This window comes from Camelus bactrianus, chromosome 8, assembly GCF_048773025.1.
Source record: "Camelus bactrianus isolate YW-2024 breed Bactrian camel chromosome 8, ASM4877302v1, whole genome shotgun sequence".
Lineage (NCBI taxonomy): Eukaryota > Metazoa > Chordata > Mammalia > Artiodactyla > Camelidae > Camelus > Camelus bactrianus.
In genome coordinates, this window is record NC_133546.1 from 41,134,248 (window position 1) to 41,149,966 (window position 15,719).

Genomic DNA, 15,719 nt, shown 5'->3' on the forward strand with positions numbered 1-15,719 from the left:
AAGTCAACATTTTGTACAATGAACCTCAAGATGAATATCTAATAACATTTCAACTACTGTTTTCAACTAATTCACAACATTTGTTATAGCTATAATTTTTGTGATTCAGAGTTATTGTTTCTTCTTACCACATACGTGATGATGCTTTCTTTCTAACAAGCAGTGTCACTGTGAAATTAAATGGAAGCCCCTAGGAACAAAGCAATTTTTTAAAAAGTAATACATTTTCCCTAAAATAGAAAGAAAGAGCTTACAGAAAAACGTATTTTATAATTCAAAAAAAATTAGTAGATACTACTAGGGAATATTTAAACCTCTATACAATCTACCTAAAAGGATCAAAGGCAATTGTTCACAATTATAAACTTTCCCAGGAGAAAGACACCAGAATTAACTCCATTAAACAACAATATATTTTATTTGAAACACTCCTATGAAAAACCACTTTGATCTATCACTGGTTGGTTAAGGTATTCTCATATGCCTTTGCTGTAGAGTTATTTTAAGTCTTGGAATAACGTAATATATTATTTTTAATTACAGCATCAATTTAAAATGTTATTTTTCCCTTCATGGTTGCTTCAGGAAGTTCTAAAGAACTGTGTACAGTCCAGAAGCCTGATCTGGTTGCAAATGTGTTTCCTCTTGTCTTCACGGTTCCTGCTTTTCTATCCCCTGCCTCCAGTTATAACCTCTTTCTGTTCTCTCTCTGATGTTCTCATTTCCTCCTCCTCTTCATTTCTCTCCTTGCATTCAGTAAGGGAGCAGATGGAAAAGAGAAAAGAAAGTGGGTGTATGCCCAGAGCCGGCACAGTGTGTACCACATCATTGGAGCTCAGGGGATAAGTGACTGAAGGGATGGAGGGGACGCATTGTGCAAGGGCCAGGGGACTGTCTCTCTGTACCCATCTCATTCACAATGTACTTTTATGTACAAGGCTTTTGGCACTGAAACAGAAGACATAGTGGAGGGATGAAATAAGGAAAAGATATAAAATAGAATAACAGAGCAGATTGGAAAAAGAGCATCTCAACACACCTTGTCTGCTTAACTAAATTGGGTGTGAGCCAGCAAAACTATTCTACGTTGGTGTCATTGGTGCTGTTGGGAAGGGTGTAGGATTTACTGAACCAAGGAATAACCTAGGGCAAAGGGGGCTGATGCTGGATAATGAAAAGAGATCTTCCATTTCATTTAATGTACTTTGTTTACTTAAAAAGATAGACAAAGGAATATTTATTAATTTAAAGATGAAGTTCAGGAATGATTGCCCAAGGAGTATTTCCTGGGCAATGCTGAGTGGATTGGTTGACATTAAGCATATTCTTAAGGTTCCTTCCTGCTTGGTAATAATAATGCTACTAACAACAATTTAAAACAATTATCATTCTCATTGATTCAGTGCTTATTATATGACAAGCACTGTTCTAAAGACTTTACATGTGTTAATTCAATTGTATCTCACAATAAACTGTGCGATAGAAATGATTATTATCCTAACTTTACAGTAAGCTGTTATATAAAGAGACTAATAATTTATCCAATAGCTTATTATTCTAAAGATAAACCCTAGATTCCTTAGGTTTCTAATCAAGGCCCTCCATGATGTGGCCCCAAATGCTTTTCAAAATCAGATCCCACTCCTGGCTGACGGCAATAGTACTCATTAGGACCTGCCATATCTGCTCCTTGACTATAAACCGCACTCCCACCACTGCTCCCACCCAAGAGGCCCTCCTCCTTGCCCTCTGCCTTGGATCGTCATATCACACAAAACTCTGCTCTAGTGTCAACTCTTTCACGGTGATACCTCTGACCATTCTCACCCAATGACCCTTGCACTCCACTCTTGCCAGTCCTACCTCGTAACTTCTCTGACTTACTGTCTTACGTTACCATTTAAATGTCCACACCAAAGCCTTATTCCTCCAACTAGAATGCTAACTTGGTGTAAATCATGTCTCCACAATGCCTAACGGTTCTGAATTCAGTTAGCCTCAGTGCCTTTTTTTGTTAAATTAATGTATTCTATAGCTTATTCAGAGGTTATTCTTTTCATCAGAAATGCACTCTGTTCTTGGACCCACACCTCACACATCTTCAGCATGAAAAATATATGTAAGCCTGAAGATTGCTTCCATGCTGGTAAAAAGAACTTACGAGATTTATCTATTAATCAGGATATTTGTTACCTCAAACTCATAGTCTTTTACTCTATGTTCATATGCTATAAAAAAAAAGAGCACTAGAAAAGAATTTCACTGTAAGCAAACTGGTTAAAATAACACTGGAAAAACTCACAGCGTAGGGAAGAAACAAGTATTTGAAAGTAGGTGATTTTTCTTTTAATCACGTATAAGACCAAAGGCAAGGCAGATGTAAAGAAGTAGAGTGACACATGCTACTGGAGTTATTTTTTAATGACCTCAGTGATCTTTGTAGAAGGAAAAGTGACTAAAGTTAAAATGAGGAAAAAGTAATTTTTAAATGACAGGTGAATTTGGAAGTCGGGAATATTTTGGGGGAAAGTAATTCACAGCTTTTTAAGTGTATTTCAATGAGGTGGAAACTCACAAAACTGAATTGTTCTGGAAAACTTGCCCAAAGCAGACACAGAGCAGCTGCAAGGATGATGATGATGGTGAACACGCTGCATGCTATTAACTCCAGTCTGGTGACGGACCATTAGACTAAAGATGAGAAAGAAAAAGAAAAAAAGTTTAACTCTAAGTGAGAGAAGTAAACAAGCTAGCTACTTTCAATGTACTCTGTGTGGTTTTATTTCAAACTGCTCTTTAGGGGATCAGAGTGTATCAGCTCTTGCAAGCCGGCAGCGGAAACCATCTTTGTGTCCCGCACAAGGTTCATTTTCTCATAAAACAAGAGACTAAACAAGATTGCAGCATCAACATTTACTGGTCACCAACAAAAATAGTGTTAACTCATTTGAAAAAGTCCTGATTGGCCAAATTCTTAGCTCAGCACTTAAAAACCAAGGAGATGATGGCAGCCAGGAATTCAGGAGGAATTCTTGAGGAATTGAAATTAGGTAACAATAACAAAGGCCCGGGGATGCTGGATTCAGGAAATTGTACACTAGCTGGTTTAACTTGTGTCCTAAAGACAGTATCAGGCTTTATTTTTTAGAAATCTATCAGGAATACTACAAGACAAAGCTTCCCTTCATTAAGGAGAGCAAATCTGGTTTTAAACCATTCTCACTAACAGAGGTAATAAGACATCATCTGAAGATATTAGAGCTGAGGAGAACAAAAAGGAAAAGCCAACATCATAATTTGATTGCCACAGAAAGTATGAGAGCATTTCATGCTCAGAGTAGAAGCTGTAAAGTGCAGAGTTGGAGATAGGCTAGTAATGGCCCCGGTGGCACCCAGTGCTAACACTCAGATGAGTGACAGAAAGATTCTGCAGCCTCAGGTTCTTAGAATGTTTGCAGGGGCAGTACCCTACATGTGAAATTGTTATGTACTGAGGAGTAGTTTTTATTAAACATAAATAATAGATTACAACTTGCCTTAGAACACGTTCCAATATGGTATTAAGTACCATGACTAAGAAATGAAAATTCAATCCAATACAAAACTTGGTATTGGTCAGGGCTATATCTCATCCATAGTCTTCTGGAAAAGTTATGAGCAGGCAATGTATACATCTAGAAGCTTTTGAGTAAAAATAAATGTCCAATATTTCTTGTCATGGACTTCCACTCTAAAAAAAAAAAAAACACCACATTTGGCTTTGAACAGAACATCTGACCAATTCAGTCTAAAGTCCCATCAGTCATAGGAATGCTCCGGGGCAGCTGGATTAGTGATCTTTTTAATGCACTGACTCTCCATTGAGGTGTCAGGATTTTATTCAGGGGCATAAGTTACTTCTTAAGAAAGTAGTTTCTTTGATGGCTGTGTTAACTCTTTTATTTCCTAGACTTTGAAGCAGCATCAACTAATCTAGATTTGCCACCATCCCCAAACATTTATTGAGGAGATAAAACCAAAATGCATACGAATATGTATTGAAGTAACAAAGGAGCATAAACTATGTACCAAATGAATGCTCAGAACAATACATGCCACAGAAAGAGGTAACAGTGGTCTGGAAAGATCAAGACAGAATACACAGGGAATGCAGATATGAGGTGAGTGTGAAAGTACTGCAAGGATTAAATAAATGAAGGAGAGGAATACAGACATCCAGGGAAAGGAAAATGTGTCAGTAAAGATCTAGAGGTTGGCATTCATCTGGCTTGTCTTACCTGAATACAGCGCAGGATTCCTGTACCAGATACAATGAAAAATGAAATTGGAAAGGTAAGAATAAAATGATACTGTTTCTTGAATGTCAGGTTTAGCAGTTTGTTTTAAATTGGATTGGATTGATGATTTAGAAAGTGTGAAGGGGTCTCTGTGAACAAGATGGGTCAAAAGAATAAAGATGGAGAAATCATCAAGATTATTTCAATAATTCAAGCCAACCAAACCAAATATACTAGTGGCCCAAGGGCCCAGTCTGGCCCACAGCAGATTTTATTTGGCCTACATACTTTTTTTTTAATTGAGATGTTATTGACATATAACACTGTGTAAGTTATAACATTGATGTATAACATTGTGTGAGTTTGCACAATGTTATAACATGTTATATATTGATACATGATATATATTGATAGTTATATATTGTATTATGGTTACCACTGTTGTATTAATTAACATTTCTGTCTTGTCACATGATTATCATTTCTTTTAGTGGTGATAACATGTATGATTTAGTTTCTTAGCAGTTTTGCAGTATATAATACAGTATTGTTGGCTAAACTCGCTATGCTGTGCATCAGATCTCTGGAACTTATTCATCATTTAGTTGAAAGTTTGCACCTTTGACCAAAATCTCCCCAATTCCTCCCACACTCCAACCCCCCAAAACCAACATTCTGTTCTCGGTTTCTATGAGTTCAGCTTTTTTTGAGATTCCACACATAAGTGATATCATACATTATTTGTTTTCTCTGACTTTTCTCACTTAGCATAATGCCCTTGAGGTCCATCCATGTTGTCACAAATGCACATGTACTTTTTAAAAAATTTAAAATAAGTTGCCAAATTTAAAATGGGAATGTTTCCCATTAAAGCCTGTATTTCCAATTTTTCCAAAAAGGCTGTTTCAAGACCTTCATAATCCCTAGGGCCTAGGCCCTGAGTTTGGAGACCCCATCCCATTTTCTAGCAAACATACCTAAGTGAAGCCAAATCCCACATTAAATATAACCTATACTCAACTTTCCAGAAGTTGATTTACATTTGATTAGTTGACAACAATTTAGGTTTTACAGACACTTAATTAAGATATTTATTAATTTCAATTTGCAATTTTGTTTTTAAAGCCAAAATTCTTTTTTAATTTTAGGTTATACATACTTCATCAGTTCTTAAAAAGCTCTAGACTGTCGACCATGCCTGTGGGTCCTAACAGATAAAATAATACTATTCTCCTAAAAAATCTGATTGTAGCACTGGGTCCACAATCATATAAAACTAACGTTCTCATTAGACGAGGCTTGTGCTTGGCAGACATGACCAGACTGCATCAATCATTTACATCACCTGCCTGGACCCTGGGAGCGTTTACATCTGGAACCTCTGCTTTGGATCCCTGCTGCTTAGGATGTGGTCTGCACATGTGCAACATTCATATCATCTGGGAGCAGGATAGAAATGCAGAATTTCAGACCCCATTATTAACATGTCATAGAGCATTTTAATACCATATGGACACTAAGGTTTGCAGGCGTTATTTTGATCAATGTGTGGGCCCCAACTGGCATCATCAGCATCTCCTGGGAGATGTAAATTCTCTTGGTTTGCTCCCAATCTACTAAATTAGAAACTCTGATATTGGGACCTAAGAATCTGTGTATTAAAAAACTCTCCAGATGACACTGATGAACACCAAAGTTGGAGAGTCTCAGGTTTAGAAGTTTCCTAAACTAGGACATTTACAAATGAGAAGAAAAATACAGAATTGAGTATATATATTACTGCAAACAAAAGATCAATGGAATTTAGTGACTGCTTGGAGCTGAGAGATGGAGAAACAGAAGATTCAAGGGTGACAAAAAATGTGAACCCATGGATTTTTGGTTGTCCAAGATAGGAAATTTTATTTGCCATAATATCTCTGTTAAGGTTTTTCACTAATCAAGGAGGTAGAGCAAGAGAAGCTATTTCTCAAAGGAAGAAGCGGCTGCTGGGTTTCAGTGAAGCAGAGGTGTGGGCGTGGGAGGGCACCCACTCTCAGGAGCTGAGCGCATGGCTGTAGGTGGGAGCAAAATCCTCTCACTTTGTGGGGTGAGAAGGTTCTGTGTGAGCATGAAAAGGAGGAGGAAGGATAAAATAAAACTCCTGTGTGGATGACTGGAAGAGATAAAAGTGAGAGAGCAGAGTGGGGAGAATTGGTGGGAACGTGGAGAAACAACTCGTGGGAGAGAAGATCATGCAGATGTTCCCTCTGCACTGAGCATGCTCTCCTCATGCTGCCCTCTTTGTAGTTTCTTCAAAACACTGAGTAGGGAAATGAAGTTCAGAAGTTATAACTTGTGTTAACTGCTCAGATCTGCTTCCTCAAATGTGACACCATCCTTATACCGGGCCATGTGGACCTCTGAATCAATTTGGCTTGGAAAAGAATAATGATGCATTTTATTTAAGCAGGAAAGTCAGAGAGAAAGGAATCAAATTTTACACATGCTGAATTTGAGGTGTCAGCAGAAAAATCCAAGTCAAAATGTCCAACAGGCTATCATAGGCACACAACTGGAGCTTGAAAGATTGAGCCAGGAGATTCAGATTTGATAGTTATTTACACAAAAGTAACCACTGGAGTTAGCGGACTGGAGGAAATTGAAGAGTCAACGAAACAAGGAAAAAGACAAATGAAGCAATAAAATCTTCCAGGCTTTGGAAGCCAGGGGAATAGAGTTTCAAGGCTAGCACAACTTCGAGCCCAGATCACTTAGGTACTTTCACATATATCAGCTTATTTAATCCATAGAGCAGCCCTACAAGATGGGTAATTGTCAGGAGGAGGGTATAGCTCAGTGGTAGAGAGTGTTTGCTTAGCATGCGCGATGTTCTGGGTGCAATCCCCAGCACCTCCATTAAAATAAATAAATCTAATTACCTCCCCTGCCAAAAATTTTTTTTTCTAATTTTTAAAAATAAAAAACTCTTTTAAAAAAATGTGTCTTTATCCCCATTTGCTAGATAGTAATATCAAAACACAGAGAGATTTCCTGATTGGCCCAATGTCACACAGCTTAGGAGCAATGTATCTAGCACAGTGTTTCTCAACAGAGGTGATTTGCCCCTACAGGACTACTGGCCACATCTGGAGATATTTTTGGTAGCTATAGCCTGGGGTGGGGTTGGAGGGAGAGGAAGGGGAGGAAACGAGGTGGAATGGGGTTGGCTAGAGACCAGGGATGGTGTTAAACTCCTACAAACACTGAATAGAGGCTATCCCTCACAACAAAAAGTTACCTGGCCCAAAACATCAGTAGCTCTGCCACTGAGAAACTGTATTTAGCATAGAGTCTTTCTAATGTGGTGCATAATCTTTCTACAGCACTACTCTACTCACATTTCAACCAGGTTGCTCCACTACTACCAACATTAGACTAAGGGAGGCTTGACAGAAGTTTTGAGAGTAAGCTTTTTGTGTAGTGCACAAGACTGAATTAGAAACTGTTTTCAAAAGCCTTCCAGATGATTCTGTTGCACTCTAAGAACTAGTAAAAAAAATTTAGTAAGTCTGACTGTTGTCAAACACAAGTTTGCATGCCCAATGGACAGTAAGATCAAACAAACCAAAATGTCAGAGTTTGGAGTGGAGAAAGGTTAATTATGGGGCCAAGCAAGGAGAAAAATCTGGCTTGTGCTGAAAAGACCTGAACTCCCCAGTGGTTCTCCAGAATGAGTTTTTATAGGCAAAATATGGGGAAGATGTCTACAGGGTGTGTGACCTTCCTCTGATTTGTTGGTGGTGAGGTAATAGGGTGGTGTTCTAGGAATCTCAATCATCAGCCTTCTGGTTCCAATCAGTCTGGGGTCCACGTACTTGTGCTCAGCTTGAAGTGACCATTCTCCACCTGGGTAGCAGCCCCAGCTCCCAGAGAGGAACTCAGAGATCTGTACCAAATTGTTATGCACATCCCCTAGGAGGAACCAGAACCCTGCCCCATTGCTGCAGTGTTGTTTCGTCACTGTCTTTCCTTTGTTTCTGTGTTCCCTCACTCCTCTAATTAGTAACTATTCAAATCTGCCCTTTGGAACTCAGGGACAGTCTAGGAGGCAGATGCCTGTTTCCTACGAAAAAGAAAGAGGGCGGGGAGCACCAAAAGGTTTTTATGCCTGGGAGGGTCCCACAGGGTCCTGTTGGGATTCAACGCCCCCTTTCCTTTGACATTCTTCAATCTAGAGGGGAACAGGTGTTGGACAAAAAAGGGAATAACGTTTTAGATAGACATTTTAATCAACTCAGCAGAGGAACTCATTTTTAGGGGACTCAGTTTCATGAATTTGTTAATTTGGAAGCCATCACTGCTGAGAGTATACACTTTGAGAAGATTCTAGAACCAGAAACTGGGGCAGGAGTTGAGGGCAGAGTCCTGTTGCACAAAATGGCTGCAAAAATCCCACTATGGAAAGGAAAAATGACACTGAAAAGATTGATTCTTAAGATGAGTTACAAAGATGAAAAAGCATTTGTCCCATAGACAAATTGTAAGAGTGCCTTCCAGGCAAGAAAGGCAAATAAGCAAAAGCAAGGAGGCCTAAATCAGCAGGACTTACAGTAAGATAACACTCAGTTTATTGACTAAAGGACAGCCAAGGGGTGTTGGCAGGGGAGGGCTCAGTCTGAAGGGCTTGAATGAGGAGTTTGGCAGAGTAGTCTGGAGGCACTTTCTGAAGCTGGGAGAAGAGGTGGGGAGGAGGCGAAGAGTTTCAAGCACTAGAATACCTTAATTAGATATGCATTTAAAAACTATGACCCTAGTGGCTACTTGGGGTATTGACTCAAGTGGGATAAGAAGCTAGGGAGCAAAGGGCTGGGAAGACACCATTATACCCATTTATCAGTGGTTTCCAGAGTGGGAAGAAGGTACCCTAGGAGGGGTGAGAGTGGATTTGTTATGGTACAGAAAGGAACTTCAGAACTTCCGTTGATATCTGTTTATTATATTATTATCTGAAAAAATAAGGCTACTCGGTATACAGAGTAATATGAAGACCTTCACTTCATGCTGCTTATCCAGATGGAGGAGTAGAGAGAGTTCTACACTGTGGGAGAGCTGTCAGGACACTTCCCACCTCACATAGTTTAGAGGGCATATTTCAGTAAACATGTGCCCAATTAAGTGAATTCATAGCGTACACTACCTAATTTAAACTAAACTCACCTTCATCAAGTGAATACATGATTTTATATAAAAGATTCCTGCAAAGACACCTTAGATTATAGATAATGTGAATAATTCAAGAACAAGGAAATGGTAGGGTTACTGAACATGGGTTCAGCTGTTTGCTTCTCAAAAGCCAATGTTCAAGAGACAAGTGCTGGTAGGAACAGAAAGTTTGCTTTATTCAGGAGGCCAGCAACCTGGGGAAATGGTGGACTTGTGTCCAAAAACCAACTCCAAAGAAAAACCATCAAGGTTTTTAAAGGGAGGTTCATTTGGGGAAGGGATCAGTCTTCATGCTCTGGAAGTTACCATCCTCCAGCTGGGTGGTGGCCTTAGTTCCTACAGAAGAGCTCAAGGGTATTGTTATATATATTCCTTGAGGACTAACCAGAACCCTGCTGCACTATTATTTCTTGACTGCTCCTCCTTTGTTTCTGCATTCCCTCCCTTCAAATAAATAGCTATTTGAATCTGCCCTCTGGAACTCAGAGAAGGTCAAGGAGGCTGAATGAATCCTATTTCCTATAAATAAGAAATTAGGGATAGAAGGATTTGTACCTGGGAGGGCCCCACAGGGTCCTGCTCGGTGGGGCTCAGGTGTCTTCTTCTCCTGGCCCAAAATCTTCCTCAACCACATCAACTAAAAGCTATGATCACATAGTTCTGACCAGAAGTTGGCCAAAATAGTCTAACTTGTCCATAATTATACTTGAAATATTGCTTTATATCACTAAAGAAAAACCTTATCCAAATTGTACATTGTGCTTTGAAATAGTAGCTATTGATTGTAAGAAGTCATCAAAAGTAGTAAGGTGTTAAGCAATGAGAATGAAAAAATATACTGTTACAATAGGAGTAAATCTCAGAAACTCCATATTGAGCACAAAGGCCAGGCATAAGGAGGATATGCTATTTGACTGCAATTATATGAAGTTCAAAACAGGTAAAGCTCACCTGCAGTGTCAGAGGTCAGGTTAGTAGTTATTCTTGGCAGTGGGAGGAGCAGGGTGTAGTGACTAGGAGTGTGTACAAGGAGCTTCTGGGGCGCTGGGCATGTTCTATTTTCTTTTTCTAAATTCAGGTACACAATGTGAATTAAAAATACTGCAAACCACATCAGTAAACAAAGAATGCTGAAGCCATCAAGTCATCAGCAGCTGCCGCCACCCCCTAGTGAAGACAAGCCTGCAGCCCAGCCTCTGCAGCCACTCACAATGGTGCACTCTGAGGGGACTCAGAATCAGACAAGACAAGATACCAGCCCTAGATAGCTAGGTACTTGTCAAAGGAATGAATTCAGTGAGCCCAAATGTTTGCTTCCTCCCATACATAGAACTAAGCACTAAATTCTTTAACTTGAGATGCCTGGTTTTCTTTACAGAACAAGTAATCTTTTATTGTTCCAACTACCTGGTCTTTGTTGTAAAGCTCCTCCCCTACCTCTTTGGAGCAGTCCCTCAGAGCGATCTGAGAGGCTGTCATCCTGGCTCGAGTCCTCCCGCCAAATAAAACAACTCAACTTTTAGGCTGCACATTTATTTCAGTCAACAACAGTTACACAACTATATTCACTTCGTGAAAATTCATCAAACTGGACACTTATAATTTGTCTTCTGTTTACAGGAATAGATGCATGCCACTCAAGTGTTAATTTTTGGATCAGGCCCTGTTGATACAAAAATTCTCTGGATCACCTGTCTTACTAATCTATCATGATCCAGGAAAATATTCCCTCTTGTTGCTTCTTTCCATGTCTACAGTTGCACTATTACAATCACTGGTCTCATACAGAAGTATATATCTGATCTCACTGTTTGTAGTTGCCTAGTCATTATTTTATCAGAGGCTCAGTCACACCTTTGGTAAGGCAGAAACAATTTTGTAAAACAGGCAAAATACAAATAATATAGTTAGCAGTTTTAGTAAGGTCATAAGTAAGAATTTAAGCCAAAAACTTCCATTAGGTGCAGCTCAGTGTATCCCCAGGTCATCTGACTTAGTCTGTTCTGTACCAATCCTTATCTTTAAGGAAGACGTTATACAGGCATTGTTCATAAGACTCCCAGGCAAAATTCATAGTGTTATTAGGTTGGTTATCTTTAGTGTAGTTTAATTTTTCCAACATAAGAGAGCCTTTAAACTTAAATGTCCATACCCTGGTGTTAACTATGTAAGTCCTTTCCATAATTGAGGGACGTTATATTCTTTGGCTGAAATCTTGCTTGTTGCCTTGATTGAGCTTGACTGATCTTATAGAAAAATTCATATTTATGGTCAGGCTCAGAGCAGGTATTATTAATTGGCCAGGTGAGGGCTCCCACCTAGTAATGTCAATAGTGGCCTAAATAGAACTATAATTTATTTTTTAGAATAAATTTCCTGAGGGCTATCTAGTTGGAGCCTTGGAATAGGGGAACCCACCAAGGTAAAATAGAAGTGCTAGATATAGGTAATTGACCATAAACCTAACATTTGGATTAGTTCATAAGCAAAGGTATGAGCAGTTATCAAAGTAATTGGTATACAGGCCTGGTCCAGTGTCTTGGGTCAGTTGTCTACCTCAGATGTCATGTTCTTCTCATCCTGGCCTGGTAACTTCTCCTCCACTTGAGCGTTGTTTTAAGGAAAGCAGTACTCTATAGATCAGTCCAGTGCAGGGGCTCTTTCTGACTGGAGATTAATGCAAAAGTCAGTTTCTTTCAGCTTTTGCTGTGTATAGCCTAGTTAGGAGTACCTGATAAAGCATCCTTTCATTCAGGTTGGAGATAGTTCTTTAAGTCATGTCTGTTCCAGTGTGTATAATCCCCAGGTTGCAGGTCATGGGGCATTGGATCTTTATCCAAGGATAGATTACTGAACTTCAGAAACAAACCTAGAGTGTCCTTTTAATAATTCAATTAACCTTTGCAGCAATGTAACATAATAGCAAGGAATGATCTGGGAAGAGAGTCTTAGTAAATATAGACCTCAATTAACAAAACTAGAATTTAATATCCACAAAAATATAATCTCTTTCTCTCTAAAGTTACCTTCATTTTTATCAAGTATAGCAAACCAAGATTAATTTGTTTACAAGTTAAGTCTGATTATTTGATCATATAGGCTCTTTTAAATTTGCTGTGTTGGAAATTTTAATAAGGAGTCTCAGGCTAGAATTTTAATAAGGTTTTCTAAGGCCAGGAAAGCCACATCAGGGGCTTGTCATAGATTTTTGCCTTACAGATTTGGGTGAATTCTTTTCTCTTTAAGGCCCTCAAAATACCTTGAGAGTCCTATATCTGTTAGGAGGTGATTTTCCTAATTTATCTGATAGAGCCACTGGGGACCTAAGAGTTTCCAGTCTCTAGAGGGATCAGACAGAGAGAAAAGGTAACTGTTCCAAGTCTCCTTACATAGGTATAATTTATCACATTGCTGTGAGTCATAATTAGCTTAAGGAGAAGGGGTTTTTATGTCCAGGAAACACAGATCAAAAACCAGTAATATTACAGACAAAATAAAAAATTATAACCATATTCATCAGTTTGCTCAGTCCCATGTAACTAATCATTTTTTGTTGTTGTTGTTAACAGTTGTATGAAATCAAGAGTTTTCATCAGACCTTTAAAATTTCTTACCCAGTTTAGTTCAGTGCTATAGTTTGAAATTTATCAGAAACCAGTAAATCTCCTTGAAGAGAAAGTATTTTGCAAAAGCATCATAATAAAACAATAACTGTCTATAAATGACAAAAGACTTAAAAGCATGGTTAAACACCTAGTTACACTGTAAGAAAGAAACCTGGTCACAATAACCAGAATTATGACTGGTAACACTTCAGATATACCAGATTTTTTAGGGATTCCATATAATTTCTAGAATATCTGTATTAATAATATTTTCTCATACAATATAACCTAGGAAGATTTATTATTCATTTGACAATACTTCCCATGTTATTTAACATACCAAGTGAAACTTACTAGTTTAAAATCTCTCTTTGGGATGTTTCAGGGGCCCTCTGAAGCACCCCAGATTTAGCTGGAGGTCAAAAGAATTCTGATTAAAATTTGATATTTTGGAAGTTTGTTAAAAAGTTTCAAAACACTTGGTCAGATATAAGTACAGGTCACTGTGAAACAGTACTTATTCATTAACAAGAAAATATTTCAAAGGTAAATGCAGTACAGATCACTTAAGGGGTAAAAGAAACTTTACAATCTGTTCCTGAAGGCAGATTAATATTTTAAGAAAACTTTGTCTTCTTAACAGAGAGAAAACCAAATCTAGTTTTGTACCCGCTTACTTCTAAGATTCATTTACTTCAACTAAATTTATTCTAAACTTAGCCAATCCCAACCATGTACAAAACTCTTTCCTCAGAGTTCCTCTTTGACAAGCCTTTCACAACTTTCTATACCCATATTACTTTGTCCCTTATTTTCTCTTCCATTCAGAAGTAACCAGCTTCAGGACAAAGTCACTATTTTCCCTTAACAAAATTCCTTTCCTCATGCCTTCTTTTACACATTCACCTTACTTTCATAGGATACTGAGATATTTCCCTTAATAGTAGAGAAAATTTCAGGATGGCACCTACCATTGATTAATATTTCTAAGCACCTTTAGTTTCTCTGTAAGAGGAAGTCAATGTTAAGTAATGAATATTTCAATCTTATCTGAAAAGAGCATAGCTATTTAATAAACTCCCATCATTTAACTTAATTTAGCACAACTCTAGAATTTTAAGATACCAAATATTTACAAAGATTATCTTAAGCATACATTTCTAAAATATATATTTTTAAAGCATTTACCAAAAAGCTCTTATCTCATTTGCATTTAATTTACTTAGAATTTTATCACACCAAATTACTATTATTACTTTTTTGACAAAACTGCAACAGATATAACAAGATCTTATTCGGCTTTCATTAAAGCTAGGTACAGTAAAGGTATTATACTTAATATTGATGACTCTAAAGATATCTATATTAATTAAAACAAACTCAAATTAAACTTAATACCAGGTATTAACTTAATATTGAATATTTTTCAGTTCACATTAACCTGAAAGCCAATTTGGTCAGTTTTTATTTTAGAAATATTTAATTTGTAAGCAATTACTTCTAAGTCAATTAAACAGAGCCCTTTTATAAATTTAATTTTGGTAATTTTTAGCAGTAGAATATCTCATATCCATTATGTGTGCAGACTTATGAATAGACTAAACTAGAAATCTCATAGCTTTACTTTATAACTTAGTTATGAGTTAGATATTACAACATAAATTTACTGCTTATAAATAACAGTTGGAATAAGTTGAATTTGCTTGCTCAAATCATGAAGGCTTACTATTTATGAAAAAGACTTTTAAGATTTATATTTGTCCTTGACAAAGTCTGAAGGACCTGTCAGAGTTCTGAGTTCTAAAATGCCAAAAATTTCTTTGGCCTCAAGTTTTAACTCATTGAGCTAATTAGGCTCAGTCTGAGGTCATTTGCTGTATTTACATTTGCTATTTGTAAGGCAGATAGTTGCTTTTAGTTCCCCCAAAGAACTGGTCTGTCACCTAAGTCCAACTGTATCTCCTTAATTTGCTTTTCTGTGTCAGTGAAAAGACCTCCAAACAAAGAATTCCATGTTTTAAAACTTTAGGGTTTACTTCATCATGTCTTTAAAGGCTTGCATAAGGCATTTAGTAAGGTCTTTTTCCTTGAGTTGTAAGTTAAACCCAGGGTAAATCTCTTATTTTTCATTAGCCCTTGAATATTAGTTTTTAGTTTTACTTTATATTGTATGGCTCAGGTAACTCTATTGGTTTCCTTTAGTATGTTTAATTAGTATTTCCTGAGGGGCAGATTTGTGCCCAGTCTTCCAATACCAAGAAGGGGAAGCATTCCCCATGGAAACATATCTATCCCACAACATAATTAAAGAGGTTTATATAAAGCCCATTTAAATATACCAATTTTATAAACTTTCATCTAAATTTTATCAACTCTTATACCTTTAATTTTAATACTTACTAGGTTTAATCAATAAGTCTTATTTTTAGAAGGAGTGCTAGAAGCCTTTTTCTTTTTATTTCTTGTCCACTTCATCTAATTTTATATAAAAGTTTCTGAGATCCAATTTAACACAACATTGTAAAATGATTATAACTCAATAAAAAAATGTTAAAAAAAATATAAAAAAGTCTCTGGGATCCAAGTTTGAGCCAAAGATCTTAAGCCCTTGTCAATTTTTAATTTGATTAAT

General features: G+C 37.4%; 1 long non-coding RNA gene across 3 annotated transcripts in view; it reads right to left on the reverse strand.

The window, feature by feature from the left end:
* Nucleotides 1–399: 399 nt before the first annotated feature.
* Nucleotides 400–15,719, reverse strand: part of LOC123619770 (uncharacterized) — a 68,131-nt gene continuing 52,811 nt past the window's right edge. For 2 of the 3 annotated variants that reach the window (XR_006728440.2, XR_006728439.2), the window contains exon 4: nt 400–2,691. This is a non-coding gene — a long non-coding RNA (uncharacterized LOC123619770). Of the gene's footprint in view, nt 2,692–3,542; nt 3,731–15,719 lie in introns of those variants that run through there. The other variant, XR_012508662.1, reaches the window with a different exon arrangement.